Genomic DNA, 14,994 nt, shown 5'->3' on the forward strand with positions numbered 1-14,994 from the left:
AGAAGAAGGTCATGGTTAGGGTTAGGAAAATGTCAGTTGTCAAGGTTGAGGTTAGCTGTTACCATTTCATAATGTTAACCATGACATTTTACTAGCACTTATTAGCCATAAACAGGCACAGCTCCTGCTTGACACAGGACTCAAACCCCGGTCTGCAGTTTTTAACATATCCTTGATTTGCTGAAACGGAAAATGCCGGTATTTTTTTTTTCCTGGCGACTGGGCTTCAGGTTTACAAGTTAAACTGGTCAGTATACAGTACAAGAGCAGCCATCAGATATCTTACCTTATCTTGATATTTACATTAGCTAAATGTTTAGATATTACAGACTCCTTTTCAATATTTTAACTGTCAATAAATTTTACATCTTCAGGTATTTGAAAGCTAATTAAACCTGTCATAGTACAATGACTACCCAAGTAACATAGCACAAAGATGCCCATTCAACGTCTTTTGTGGCCATTCATAAAATAAAGGAATAACTAGAAATAAAGTTAGTTTACCATGTCTTTATCAAATTTCTTCTGAGTGTTCGATATTTATATTCTTGTCAGTGTCTGTCACAGCTCGATGTAAAGCGGACACCTTCATGTGGTCCAGAGTGAAAGTTTAAAGGCTCGTTTATGCTCCCTTTATGTGCAAAAATAAATATGTCCAATTCAAACAATGTAGCTGTCACTCCACAAGTAATTTCATGCGTTCTTTCTGTTGGCATGAATGTTAAGCAATAAATCCACTGGAGGGCATCTCAGAGTCAAACATTTCATGGCGACGTAATAACGCTCCTGCTACAAAGAGGCAAAAGCGGAGGCAGCAGCGTCAACAGTGGTGGTCTGTAAGGTCAATAAAAGCATCACAGCATGAGAACTGTTTTCTCTAATATTATCAATTTTTGAAATTATAAATGTGCCTTAAGAGAATTTCCTGGACTGATAGAGGATGATATGGACCCCATCCATATTTTATAGGCTTATGCTATTGATGACTGTCTTGAAACTTATCCCTTATAGTATACATAACGCTTAAGTGTTGTACTGCTTTTATCCCAAAGTAGGCAATCTGTGCCAAAACGCCGATGATATCTAAAATATAAATACTTTTGCATCAGAGTTATGAGAGTGAGGCTTCCCTCTCTGCACTCTCGTGTCTGCCCAGTAGCCCAGGCCAGCACCTCACTAATTCAGGTGTGTGTTTCTCCTCTCTTCTTCTTTGGATGGAGGCAGCCTTCAAACAAATACCAAGCTGGACTGTCAATTACATGATATGACAGCTAAGTCAGAGGTGACAGGTGCAGCTGTCACATGACCTGGGCGGTCATCCGATCAGCAAGGATCAACACTAAGCCGCATAGGTCTGCAGACAATCACTATGGATATGAAGAGTGTGTGTGTGTGTGTGTGTGTGTGTGTGTGTGTGTGTGTGTTGGGGGGGATTCAAGAATGCCATGTTTTTTCTCACGACACTTCACACTTCTGTGACAAAGTCATCTCACAACTTTATGACAAAATAAAAGTTGGAGCAATCACTGAGAAAAGCCAAGTGTTGCACATAGATTTTTTTTTACTGAAAATAGAAAAAAACAGTGCCAGACTACCAGTTAGTACTTATGCCAATGATTTCCCTTCAGAACCCATTTTCCAATTTGTTGTTCAGTTTGCAGTGATCTGCGATGCAAGTGTTTATGTTAGGTTGTATTGATTAAGAAGTAAAATGAAACCATTTCCTTTCTTTCCATAACTTGACCTGTATCACTACGGGTTGTTCTAACTGCACTTATGTGAAAGAGGCAGGTTGCATCATTTTGACTGATTCCGCAAAACAAAGAGTGCGGTGCTTCTTCTGTTGATCTGTACAAAGAAGTGACTGTTTAAAGTCTCTATATATTTTGAATTATGACTAGTGTTTTTGAAATGTTGGCCTTTATGACTGTGAACACACCAGCATCACAGTTAACTTTGGAATCCTGACTAACCAAATTGTGATTAAATCAAACCATGACCCAAGAAGTGTAATTACATTGAATCATGAGATCACTGGTGATTCCCACCCCCAATGGATATTGTTTGTGGGAATTTTGCCCCGGCAAAAACGTCCTAAGAATTTTAGGTGTTGGACTTTCTACATTTATACACTTCAGCAGCAGGGCTTTAGTTCCCTTTAAACACTGGCAATGTGAAAATAATATAGCAGAGGATAACAGGTGCATCACCTGGGGGGTGGGAGGAATAAACACTGAGGTCATGTTCTGATTGGTCATGTTCAATCAGCGATGAGAAATCAAGGCTCTCTCTCTGCATGGAGAGGACTTGAGATTCACACAGTTGTATGATGAGTTCTACAACCATTGGTGACAATAACAATAATAATAATAATAATAAAAAAACATTTTAATGAGAAATTACATATTTTAGTTTACCACTGCTGTGCTTAAAGTATATTATGACTTTATATCAGCAGCGTTGTTGACATCAACATGGCGACCTGCCGTCCACATTCTGAACTTGACTCTTGCTGTGAGTTACTTAAAAAAATATATCACGCTAAATAATCACCCACAAAAATGAATCAGTAAGTATCTTGTTACATAACAAATAAATTATTAAATTAAATTACTCCCAAACTCCCAAATTCTTCAACGTTCTATCAAAGCATTACAGGCCTGAACTCCTCGTAGACGTTGGAAAGTTAAACCTGGATTAAGTTGTAGATTACAAAACAGCTTCAGACTTCTCAAGCAGAATTATGGATGATAGTGCACAGTATGATCAGAGGGATCATCGAGTGGGCCAATATGCTAATACTGCAGATGGCAGTGAGACATGTAGGATTATGCTGGTTCTACCTGCTGCAGATTAGCATTAATGTGGATTTGGTCCAAATGATTCCTTAAAAGACTCCCTGTGTAAGCCCAGCAACCTTCTCCTCCTGGCCGGCTAAGCAGACGAGGTGAAATGAGAGCGCGAGGGAGCACGGAGGTTTAACAAGGCCGTGCTGCAGATGTACATCGTGTCCATGACCTCACGGCACAGTATCATCTCTATCCACTCCGTGAGTACTAATCTCCGGTTAGAGACTTAGGCATCCACCAAACCAGCTTTGGAGGTTAACATGCTTTGCCTCTGTTAATTACATTAGCAGCATCTTGCTTTGTGTAAGTCGGCATCCGCTTAAATGAGCAGAAATCATCACATCAGTGCACTGACATACCTAGTTAAGCAACCTAACTGCTCCCTTCATGCCCAGGAGCTGCATTAATAATGTGTTAACCTTTCTAAATATGTGAGCAAGCATATAGACAACCGGTGTAATCGCATCACCTGAGAATGGCACAATCACGTCCTACACTGGGCCAAAAGCTCATTTGGCAATCTTGGATCCCTCAAACATTTTTATTAAAACACAAGAGGAATCCTTTCTCTCACAGCTTCTTTATCTGTAGCCATTTTCTAGTCATGCTGTGCTTCCTTAGTAGGCGATTCATTAACTCAGTTGGGAGCACAAAATAGATAGAATGGGAAAAATGAAGATAAAAAGCCAATGTAAAACTAACTTGTAGGTCTAAAAGCTTGTGCTGTGTCACATGCTTTGACTGAGTGAATGATAAATACACTTTATAAATCCATATTAAAGAAAAACTACTATCTGAGGCACAGAGACGGAGCCATTACAGACTGAGCATTTTAAACGGCTGTTGCTCTTCAGTCCCATTAAAAAAAAAAAAAAAAAAGTCTACTAAAACACCCAGGAAGCTACTTTGACATAACAGATGGTTCGGAGCTGGAGAAAGCGGGCTTTGTTCTGCGAGAAGTTTTCGCTAAATCACTGCCACCAGTGAGCAGGCAAAATACAAGCTGTACCAATTAACTTTGCATTGATGCAATTATTACCCAAACAATTACTCATAACGCTCAGAGCAGAATTCTGTATTCCCGGGCACAAATGATCGCTCCATCAGTCCTTGCTGAAAGGGAGGTCGAGTTTGGCAGGCTAATTTACAGTACTGACGTTGATGTAGTGACATATGGCTGGAATAAATGTGAAGAAATGAGTGTTTTGTCTGAGCTGTTTTACGTCTAATAAACTTAATTTACTGTACTGTAAAAAAAAAAAAAAAAGTCTACGAGGGAAAAAAAAAAACAGGTGTGTAGTCTCCACTTTTGAGCCTAATCTTTCCCATCAGCAACACAAAGAAAGGGATGTGCACGATCAAAAGCAGCGTAGTTTGACATTATAGCCCAGCATGCAAATCACTTCATATTGGCAACAAGATGCACAACTGATGAAAGTGTGCTTTGAGCCTTTTTATGTGTCATGAATAATGGGTAAACATGTACAGCATGGACAAATCAAGGCCCGTCTTTTGAACTGGACTCAATCATTTTGTGGATCTGGGCTATTTCTTCGGTAACCATAAATAATAAAGTTGGACTTATTCAGCGAGGTGCTTTTGATAGAGCCTTTCAGAGTGCTGAAATACAAGGACAGCATATTTCGCATCACAGACTGGCTGACCTGAGAGCAAACAAACACTTGTGAACTCACAGATCGAGTTCAACCTATCAGCACTGCAGGCTCCACGGCAGAGCACCTAAGCGAAGAACACCTACATGCACACACCTACACAGAGAGGCATGCACACACACACACACACACATCCATCGATGAGCGAGGCCTCAATCTCACTGCCTCCATCTTGGCATGAGATGCCCAGCCACCCTCGCATGCCCTCGGTCTACAGATTAAGTGCGTGCATGTGTGTGTGTGTGTGTGTGTGTGTGTGTGTACGTGGTGATCATTTTTATGCTTTCTTTCAGGACAGCGCTTTTGAAATTCAAATTTGTTTCAACACAAATCAGACTTTTGGAGGTCTGACTGGCATTCTGTGCCTCTCATGGGCATTTTGTGGGCAGTGATGAAAAAAAAAAAAAAACTACTAAAATCCTTTAAAGCTGCACTGTGATAAATTGCAAAGGGTTGATTTACAAGTAAGTGAAAACCTCTAGACTCGGGGCACAAAAAAATCACTTAACATGCACATCAAAACATCAAATCATCAAATTATAGGCTTATTGCACATGTATGTCCTTACTTCAGTCCACCCTCTGCAACTCTACGTAGTGCCCCTTTAAGGAAAAGGTCACAACACCATAATAGAAAAAAATACTCCACTGAAAATAACACCTGCACAGTGTTATTTGAGTAAAAGCTGTGGACGGTAATGAGGTACATTTACTTTTCAGCAAACTGTACATTATGTGAGTATTTGGTTTTTTGTTTTTTTTTTTTGGACACGTATGACTTTTACTCCACTACATTGACGTAAATGTGGAAATACGTCATACGTCAAGCAAAACATCCGCTTTCAAAGTAAAATACATCAGTTCTATTTTGTTAGCAAAGAGCAAAGTATTCATTAGGTGGTTCAGAGTTACGAGGTTCTGTAAATGCATTGTGAAAACAGTAAAGCAATGCACTGATGTTAAAAAGAAAATGTACTTTTTAAGACTTGTATTATTGTAAAAGCAGGAACTCCAGTACTTTAACTCAAGTAAAAATTGGATTGAGCAACTTTGATTGGTAGTGGGGTAAAATCTGACCAGGAGCATCTCAAGCGACAGGGTTTTGTACTTTGTCCACCACTGAGTCAAAGTACAGAGGCATTAGCGGTCAAATGTACTTATGTATGAAAAGTGAAAGTAGTTAGGGTGAAGAATGGACTCCTACCACCATGTTAAATAACTAATGCCCCCTAAGCAGTAAAGAGTGTATTAGTGCGGGTTGGTCTATCTGCTCCATTGTTGACTAATTTAAACTCCAACAACACATCATATTTTATGTTTTGCATGAAAACTCTCGCACTGCAAACTAGCTGCAGATAAATGTGGTATGATAAAAAAGAATATTTCCCTCTAAAATGCAGTGGAGTAAAACGTTAAAGTCTCACAAAATGGAGACACTCAAGTAAAGTGACAGTACATGGAAACTGCACATAGGTACACTGTATGAATGCATGTAAATTGTTACTGCCCACTTCTGGTTGAGGGCTGTTTCTCCTTCATTTTCTCCCGACAGATTTTCCCAGTTGCCATGAGGATTTGAACCAGTCCATTTCTCGAACCTCCAGGCTACCCATATGTCGAAGTTACCAGTCCAGGTTCCTCAGCTCAGCATCAAAGAGCCACATCATGAAGCAATGAGAGCGAAATGGCTGATGGCCCAGTGTGGCCTATTTAAAGGGATGTGTACGTACCTCCACGCCAATCCAGCCTCATCGACCGCTGTCAGATCGCAGAGTGATCACACTTCATGACTCAAAACCTGTGAAGGGTTCAAGAGACAAAACTGAGAAGGTAGCATTTAGCTTGTTGAGCTGCACAACAGGTTGGATTTTGTTGTTTTGGCAGGAAAAAAATGGAATTTACTGACTTCCCTATGAATAGTGTTTCATCATGTTCTGTCATATTTCTTGAGAATGCGTTCAAAATATAGTTTTGCTCGCGTGTTTGCACATGCTGTCAATTTTTGAAGCACGTAGGAAAAGCGGAACAAAGACAAAGACAAAGAGATCGGGGCAAACAACAAAGGCAGAGGTTGAAATGAGAAATCTGTGGATCCAGATGTATGGAGCTGTGAGTGTAAAACGAAAGGACAAAGAAGGACGACGGAGAGAACAACAAAAATAGACAGGGGGAGAGAGAAATGTGTTTCGGTGGAGCTGTGGAGGAGAGAGAGGGAGCTTTCACTGCCAAAGAGGCAGCGAGACCTCCTGTTGATCAAAGCCTGTCTCTCTCTTGCTATCTCTCTCCATCTCTCCTCTCAACTTCTCCTCACATCTTTTTTGACAGCATTACCAAATCCCCACGAGCACGAGTTGGAGAAGCAAATCTAATATTCTGTATAATCTGCTGATGGCGAGAGAGGGAAAACTTTTCATAAACTGACATCTAACCATATATTTCTGACAACTCGGAATATGTCTCTTCATGGTCATTAAATACCCACACAGCCAGTGCAGAACAGCCAAGCCCAATCTGCGTGCACACACTCAAACACACACACACACACACACACACACACACACACACACGCTGGAAAGCTCTCAAAGGACATGATGTAATGATGAATCCAGGCCACTCTTCCTCAACAGAGTGAATTTTTCAAGCCGGTTGGTTTTGTCTGGCTTCATTCAGAAAGATCGGTTGATGCCGACCCTGGTACCGACTTCGACTTTGGAAGAATTTCAGGCTCCGCAGAGAGGCAATTTGTGTTGCAGCGAGCCACGGAAAAATGCATCTGAAAACACCATATTAACCAGAACAAACAGCAGATCTCAAAGCAATACTGTTTACAATGGATAATGCAATAGTCCAAATTGGTGGAATTATGGGCTACAAGTTGGTGAATACACACACACACACTTACACACACACACAATTACTGAAACCAAAAGCGGAAGTAACTAATTACATTTGCTGATGTTACTGCAACTGCTCAGCTTTTTGTGTATTTGTACTTTTGAGTAGTGCACGTATTTTTCAGTAATTTTGCGTTTACTTAAGTACATTTTTGCTGAAATACTTTTCTGTATTTTAAATCACATCCATTACACATGACAATTTATTGGCTCTCTATATGCATCAGAAACCGTCAACAATGAATGGTCAGAGATCAGACGAGTAATTTGGTTTTACTTTGTTGCTGCACATTTTTTTTGTAATTTCCAAATTTCCAAGTGAAAGAATCTATGTGCTCATCCTTTTAGAACTGAAAGATGACGTCTCACACTTATTTTTCTAAAATACAAAAAAAAAAAAACAAGACAAAAAGAGCAAGTAAGTAACCCAATAACAGTTACTCTGATTAAGTAGATTTTTACTGTCATACTTCTTCTTAATTGAAATATCAGCTAAGTAACACACATCAACACTTCTACTTTTCTACTTGAACAGCCATTTCCAGTACACAGCAGATATTGCAGTAGTCCTACTTACAATGTTCTTTCAGTGGTATTAGTGTCCTGGTTTACATGGACAGGCTCACAATATTAGGAGCCTTGGAATGTGAGCATTCTGTGTACACACACACACACACACACACACACACACACACACACAGAGAGAGTAAAGTAACTTTGCTCCAGTGTGCTTCTGCATGATCTCCGCTCACGAGGAGCCTCCATATTTACTGTAGCGCTACACGGCGCTGCACAATCTGTTCATGCATGATCATTTCATGATCTATGAAATGAGGCCACCCAGTGAATCTAATCTGCATATATATGGGAGCTAATATGGCATTTTAATGTGACTAAAGTTAGTTCGCACCAGGGAGGTTTTGAGGTTCTCCTGAGATCTGTGGCCTCCTTTAGATGCAGCATGGCTTTACCAAAGGCTCATCACCAAAGAGCTTCACTCGGTGACAGCAAATCTCAGCATGCCACAACCTTAATTATTCTCTTTACTTATGTGAAGATGGGCATGGGAGAGAAAGAGGGAGAGAGAGAGAGAGAAAAAAAAACACATTCTCTTTGTTGTATACATTTCTTTGCCAGGAGAACTTGGGGAATAGTCCCTCTAGAAATCCAACAGGAAGATCTTTTGATAAATCATTTGAAACCGGTTCTCCTGAGCTTTGGAGTGCTGATGGACAGTCTAAAAGGACTGATAAGAACATCACTGGACAGGCAAGCCATTTCCTTACTTTAACTTGTGGAAGAAGAAGTCCTATTTATTTGGCTTTTATAAAAACCTTAAACAGATTTAGAGTCGCCCTCTTATGCAGTGGAGGGAAAAGTCCTTATAAACCACTAAGGAAAATGACTCCATTAAAAGTGAATATTCTGTGTTATAGAAGTATAGAAGCAATTAGCAATACTTGTTAGTGTTAAATCACTGATGCATTAATCTGTAAGCTATATTTTAATGTTGCTTTTAATGTTCATATATTTAAACTAAGTGCATCATAGCTTATTCTGTGAGCTTATTGTATGGTTTGCATGCAAAGCTTTTTTTTTTTTTTTTTTTTCAAATTAACTACAGCCCTTGGATTAATGTAGTAGGGTAAACAGTACAGTATTTCCCTCTGAAATGTAGTGCAGTAAAAATACAAAGCATCACAAAATGGCAGTGGCAGAAAGAGTTCTACAAACAAAAGTACTGCTGTAAAAATCTACTGCAGTAAAAGTAAAAAGTGGCTCATTTAAAAAAAAAAAAAAGTAAAAGTAAAAGTTACTCAGAGAGTACAAGGTACAAAAGTACAAGTACCCAAAAAAGCTACTTGATTACCATATCATGAGTAAATATAATGAGTTTCTTTCATCTCTGTTCTTAAGTGTGTCTTGGGTCATTGTGTAGATTTATTGCCATAGATTGGTCACAGAAGACTATAAAGTGGCCAAAGAAGGAGTATCCAAAGGTGTTTTACCTTGCAAATGCCCAAAATCTCTCCCAGATCAGCCAGGCTGCATGGATTCATTTGGAGAAAGTGTCGAAGAGAGCTGTTCATGTGATGTGACTGAAACACCGTGGGACTCAGGTGTTGCTGATTTGACTCAATGGGGAAAAGAAACCATGGCTGTTTGGTGTAAGTCCCCCATCGTCCACCAGGGGAGCGATGAGGCACAGAGGCCCGGACAGCTCCTGCACTGAGGGGGATCACGTTTCCAGAGGAGACCTGTGGATGGAGCGCACCGTCACAGGAGGTCTCACTCCAGCGCTCCGAGTTCTGCCTCAAACACACAGCAGATCACAGGACCTTGACCTAATTATTTCACATTATATCATCTAGCACTATGATTAGCACCAGTGGATAATTAACTCATTCTAAAATAAACCAAAACCTCTGCACACTAACATCCTCAGGGAGTTTTTTTTTTCCACTTAAAAATTAGGGGAGTAGACTTGAATATATTTCCAAAACTTGACTAATTAAGGATATGAAGCTAACAAAGTATTAAAAATAAATCAATTTAATGTTGTGTTCCATGCACAACAAATTGTAAATACACATTTGTTGGTAATTATTTAAAAAAAAAAAAAAAAAAAAAATCCAGCATCTTTTTTCAAGACATGTGTGGGGCTTAATCTAATCAAACAGTGCCCTCCTATGGTTTAATTGGGTAATTTACATTCTGAGGCTCACAACGCAACCAAACGCCTGCTAGTAATTGAATATCCACTTGATTTCTGGGCAGTGAGTGACATTGATGAAGCACAGAGGGTGAGAGTTACTCGCCACAATAGTATTACAGTCACAGAATAGCACACTGCGTAGAGGTAATGATTGCAATGCTGAGTCAGCACAATGCCCACTCAGCAGCTGAAAGGAGAAAAAAAAAAAAGTTGGGATGCAGCTTGAGGAAGAAGATGGAGAACAAAGAGGCTGATGTGTGTTTGCTTCTCTGTTCATCTCACAAGCTCAGGGAGTTAAAAAAATTAAGGTAAAAAAAAAAAAAAACGGGGCAAGAGCATAAAGAATGGGATAAGGGGAAAGGAGGAAGAGAGAGAGAGAGAGAGAGAGAGAGAGAGAGAGAGATGGAGAGAGAGAACTTTGTTTCTCAACAACTTATGCCTTCATTATCGTGTGTGAAGCCAGAGGCTAGATTGGGATTTGAGGTCCGCACAGTCTCATTGAATTATTGATTAGTGTAGCCCAGCACTGATGGGCACAGAAACACACACACATTCACACACACACACACACACACACACACACTCCACTCTGCATCACAATGTTTTTTCTGCTGCTGCTTACTTGTAACTTTTTAAGGGTGCATGTTTGAGTATGTGCTGTTGCACTCAGCAACACTGAGTGTAGGTGTGTGCGTGTCGCTGCTTATGCACACACTTCTTTGCATGCTTTTGTGACAGATTATATGTTTGCGTAGGTGAATATTTGTGTGTGTGTGTGTGTGTGTGTGTGTGAGATCTCCTCATTTATTCTGTAGTGCTGCGGGTCCAGAGGCCCCAGGCTGAGCTGCACCACTGTCTCCCTTTAGAGTAACTCCACCGTCTTCTCTGATAGAGCTGTCTGACACATCAAACAGCTCCACTACTGCATGATGAGAGAGGGAGGAAGGTGGACGAAGAGAGAGAGAGAGAGAGAGAGAGAGTGAGTGTGTGTGTGTGTGTGGAGAGGGGGAGCAATGAGTATGAATGGGAAGACATAAAAAATCAGAAAAAGTGGCGAGCAGAGGGGAGAAATGTGGAGCAGGAGGTGCAGAGGAGAGAAAGAAATTGGGGAAAGGGGAAGGTGAAGAGAGAGAGACAGAGGCATGAGATGAATGAAAGGAGCGTTAAAATCAATGTGTGTGTGTGTGTGTGTGTGTTGGAGGGTATATATGGGCTCAGGCAAGAACAAGCAAGAGGGAGACCGCAACACAGGAAAAGATAAAGAGAATGATAAAGTGCACTCTGAAGAGGCGAGTGGGAGTGTCTTGCCTGCAAAAAATGTATGAGAAAAAGCTGGAAGAGGGAGTGAGGGAGCCTCAGTGTGTGTGTGTGTGTGTGTGTGTGTGTGTGTGTGTGTGTGTGTGTGTGTGTTTGTGAAGTGAAAGGTGCATGCTCTGGAGCAGAGATACAGTAGCAGCCCCTGCAGGTGAACTACAAAACTGAAGTAGGTTCATGAGTGTCAAAGAGAGAGCAGGAAAGAGTGAGGGGGGCCGATCTGTATTCAGCACAGGTATCCGAGTGCGTCCCTGTGTGTGTGTGTGTGTGTGTGTGTGTGTGTGTGTTAGCATGTGCTACTCTCCCCCAGGGCATTGCGTGGCCGTGCTGTGAGGACGGGATCTTTTATCTTGGCTGACGTCCCAATCAATCAGCCAGACACTGATGGAGACCCAGGGTGCCCACACACTCCTCTCCCGTGCTGCACACACACACACACACACACACACACACACACTCACACACACACATCTGGAGCACTTAACCCCTTCCTATCACTCCTTTGTTGTACACCACCCGCCTCTTTGTTAAAAGAGTCAGCAGCAAGGTCTTTGTCAATCCCTTATTGTCTCACCTATGGGAGGCCAAAAATCTGCTCTTCAAATCCAACAGGAGACGAGGACATGAAGAATGAGACGGGATGGAAAACACACACCTGGGTGTCCCGCTGGCTCTGTGTGCCGAGATGTATATCATGTGCTTAATTATGGCTTCAAGTCAGACTCAACAAATTACACATGCTCTCCTTTTACTCTTTCATGTCAGGTAATCAATTACAAATGTCTTGATACACTGCACAAATGGACAGATTTTACTACTTATTTTAACCAAAACAAGATTTCAACAGTGAATATGAGACATGTTACGATTTTATGCAGTGTGGTTTGTGAGAAAAATAATAACAGGTGCTTATTTCTTTGTCAGTGTGCAACCAGCGTTGTTAGGCCGATCTCTTTTGACCACACAGATACGTCTGGCGTCCAGGGATGATGATGTCTCGCCCCCTTTGTTTTTATAGTTTCAGCGAAGAAACTACTTTGAGCGGTGCCCAGTCTTGCCTTCCAGAAAATGATATTGATTTGAACAAAAAACAAAAAAAAAAAAACACAAAAAAAAAAAAAAAATACCCATTCTACCACTTGATTTCTGCATCATAACAATCCATCTCTATAGCTCTCCACAATGGCAGCTATTTCATGCGCTATTAGTCTCATAGGCATCATCATCTACGGTGTGGCGGGATAGACGGCACAGTAGCCATACATCAGCCTCAACAGGGCTCATTAAGTACCTGGCACCTGCTACCTACTGAGACCAATTAGAACACAGGGAGTAATGGGATGTAATCTCTCTCTGCCAGGCCTCGGCCAATCACGAGCTAGATTTAATCACTTTGGTGACTTCGTTAATGGCAATGAGGAAGTTGAGATGGTTCAAAAAAAAAAAAAAAAAGAAAAAAAAAAGAAACTTTGTTCTTTGTTCCCCTTTGTGGCGAGTAGTGAGTGGACAAGTTGGCGGAGAGTAGTTTCTTTAAAGGGGAATGCAACAAATAAACTAATAAACTAATGAATGCATAACAACTAAATGCATCAAGAGGAAAATAAACAGAATAAATAAATACAATAGATCAAATAAATTAAACAAAAAATGGTTTCGATGTCAGCATTCTCATCCAAGGCCGCTTCAGAGTTAACACCAAACCCCTCTTCCTCATCTTTGCACCCAAATTCGCACTCTTTCTCGAATTAATGTCTTCCTACTTCTGAAGACAAACCACCTTGGGCAACAGCAGCAAAACTTCAATAACAACCGTGTCAACCCTCTTCTATCCCCCGCACCACCACTACCACCACCGCCGCCACCCCAGTGAATCATAAACCATGTTACTCCCCCTTCCGCTCCTTTCCTCCGCTCCTGAGCTCCCAGGGTCCCTTTGCTTGTCAGCTGTTGGTTCTTTACCTCTTTTCCTGCCTGCATCCTCACCTTCCTACTCCTCTCTGCCTGCCTCCTTTCCTTCCCTGCTCCCCTCCCACCTGATTTTTTCTTCCTTTTCCCGAAACGTCCTTCCATCCTCTCCCTCTTTGCCCTCTTTCCTCTTTGTCCATATGTCTTCTTTGTGTCTCTCTCTCCCGCGCTCCTGCCCTCTCTATCTGCATGTCTCCTGTCCGTGTCCCTCCTCTGTCCGCCCTTCTCCCTTCCTTGTTCCTTCCCCGTATGTCTGTGTGCTTCCCCTCCTCCCTGGCCGCCTGGAATGAATTTGCCCGGTCATGTAGAGCCGTGTCAGAGTGAGGCGAAGCCAGCAATTCATCACCCCCACGCTGCCTGCCTGTCACTGCTCTTCTACTGTGTGTATATATGTGTGTGGGTGTGTGTGTGTGTGTGTGCACAGGGGAGACGGTTGTTCACTTGCTGTCAAAGCACCTCACCACCATCTGTGGGTGTACCAGCATCCCCGCAGGACCTCCAGGAAGGAGAGAGAGTGTGTGTGTGTGTGTGTGTGTGTGTGTGTGTAGAGCCCTTCGCTCACCTCCTCCGCTCAGACAGGTCCCTGTGGATGCCTGGATGGAAGGATGTAGGAATAGAGAAGAACGAGGGTGAGGCTGAAGGGGGAAGAGGGGACCCAATTATCCCAGAATGCAGTGCTAGGACGTTTAAATCAGGCAGCGCGGCCCTTGACCCCCAGCTGGCCCGTCTACGGGACGGAAAGGCAGCAGCAAGCAGAACTAATGGAGCTGCATGTAAGCGCTCCTTCGCCTCCCAATTCCACCGTTCTCCTCAAAGTGGCATGGCCCTACGGCACTGCGCAGATTAGCCATTAGCCCCCATAAATACCCTGCAAGCCCCGCTGAAGCTGTCTCTCAAGACCATTAAGATGCCTGAAATCTCCCGCTGAGAGAGCCCCCCCCCCCCTCCCTCGACAGACACACATAATATAGCAGCCTGCTGATCTACCCATTTGAAGCCCCATTAGGGAGCTCTGTGCTGGGCTGGCGGCCGCGAAACCATAGCTTAACTGACTGGATGATGCCACTTTGCTGATAATACAGAGAACTGGTGGGAGAATGAGTTTACAGATAATTTACTGCCACTTTTCCGCTCTCCCTCACTTCTCCAGACGGACAGTAAGCCGTGATGAGAACAAATGACTGAGAATCAGACGCTTGACACGAACGGGGGGCAATTTAACCACATTTATGAGATGTGAGATCGCAGGAGAGCGTTTTGAGAGCAGAGTGCTACCTTCATGGGAGGAAGCTGGAAAAAAAATAGGGCTCAAGTTGGCCAAGGTAACAATAGCCTTGGGGTATATGGGTTTAATCGCGGGGCAAGTTGTCATTTATTGTTACCGACTTTATGTGAGGTGCTGGGATGTTGGATCAGTGGGAGAAATGTGTCTGGAAACTGCTGTCCTAATGTAAAAAGCCACATAAAATGTGACCATAAAACAAAGGCTGTCATCATCAGTGGCAACATACATGTTTAAGATAAAAGTATGGAGTGAAAGAGCAACATCACACGACACAATAAAGGCACTGTACAAGCAAAGCA

At 42.1% G+C, this 14,994-nt stretch overlaps 1 long non-coding RNA gene across 1 annotated transcript in view; it reads right to left on the minus strand.

The window, feature by feature from the left end:
- LOC115357459 (uncharacterized) overlaps positions 1 to 9,524 on the minus strand; it is a 66,798-nt gene extending 57,274 nt beyond the window's left edge. Inside the window, exons 1-2 of the long non-coding RNA XR_003928112.1 lie at positions 9,425 to 9,524; positions 6,252 to 6,319 (exon numbers count right to left, since the gene is read on the minus strand). This is a non-coding gene — a long non-coding RNA (uncharacterized LOC115357459). The remainder of the gene's footprint in view (positions 1 to 6,251; positions 6,320 to 9,424) is intronic.
- Between the last annotated feature and the right edge of the window lie 5,470 nt (positions 9,525 to 14,994).

This window comes from Myripristis murdjan, chromosome 4 (genome assembly GCF_902150065.1).
Source record: "Myripristis murdjan chromosome 4, fMyrMur1.1, whole genome shotgun sequence".
In the NCBI taxonomy this organism is placed as follows: Eukaryota; Metazoa; Chordata; class Actinopteri; order Holocentriformes; family Holocentridae; genus Myripristis; species Myripristis murdjan.